Source organism: Fukomys damarensis, unplaced genomic scaffold, assembly GCF_012274545.1.
Source record: "Fukomys damarensis isolate Sample0158 unplaced genomic scaffold, DMR_v1.0_HiC HiC_scaffold_38, whole genome shotgun sequence".
NCBI classification, from domain to species: domain Eukaryota; kingdom Metazoa; phylum Chordata; class Mammalia; order Rodentia; family Bathyergidae; genus Fukomys; species Fukomys damarensis.
The window spans coordinates 42,826,402-42,827,357 of NW_022900950.1; positions in this window are offsets into that span (position 1 = coordinate 42,826,402).

A 956-nucleotide genomic window follows, 5' to 3' on the forward strand; every position below is an offset into this window, starting at 1 on the left:
AGATGAATGAGGACACACCATGTTTGTAGGAGATTGCCTTTCCGTTGGATGGCACTCAGTAGCACCATTCATCAGATTTTGTATCACACCACATAAATACATTCACAAAAGAAGATTTCCAGAACTGCTTCAAAAACTGGCAAGTCTGATGGGATGAGTGAGTTAGAAATGAGGGAGAATATTTCAAGAGAGATTAATGGCGATGTGTTTTTTACGGTAATAAATTTTAAAAATTCAAACATTCATTGCATACTTTGATCACACCTCATATCCTTAATCTTGAGGTTTCCTTAAAGACTAGTGTTTGTAGGTAAAATGGCTTGGAAACTAATCATGTAATAGTTTGCCTCTCCCTATCCTAATTCATTCCATGTAAGTGCAGAAAAACAGCCTTTTATAGAAAGCCCCTCTTATAAAAGCTTATTTCTATGTGCACCACAAATTAAAAATTCATTTAGAAATTATTGTTGGCATTGTGATCTAACACGTTTAAAGAGTTGTGATAAAGACTGCCTGTTTCAAAGAATTAAAATGAGTAGGTAAATTTAAAGTCCACCATAAAAGGTAAACTATGTCAGTTACAGAACCTGTCGTAGCATCTGACACATAATAAATGACCAGTGAACATTTCTTAAAGCAATAAATTACTAAAAGCAAAATATAAGACTATGAGAAGCCATAAGAGATCTTTTAGGTAAATCAAACTGAGCACCTCAGGCAATCATATATAGAAGGTATAGAATAAGCTCCCAAATATTACCATAGGCAGCCTTTTCTTCCCATTTTCAAAGAAATGGCTCTTCTGAAATAGAAGAATTTCCAGATCCAAATACTGGTAGAAAGAATTTAGCTTGTTTGGCCACAAAAGGCCTCTCAACACTAAGCTTCCTCCTTGCTCCGGTTCATATTACAAATGATCTCCTGTCTGCGATCACCCGGCGGCGTGCGCGTGAGCT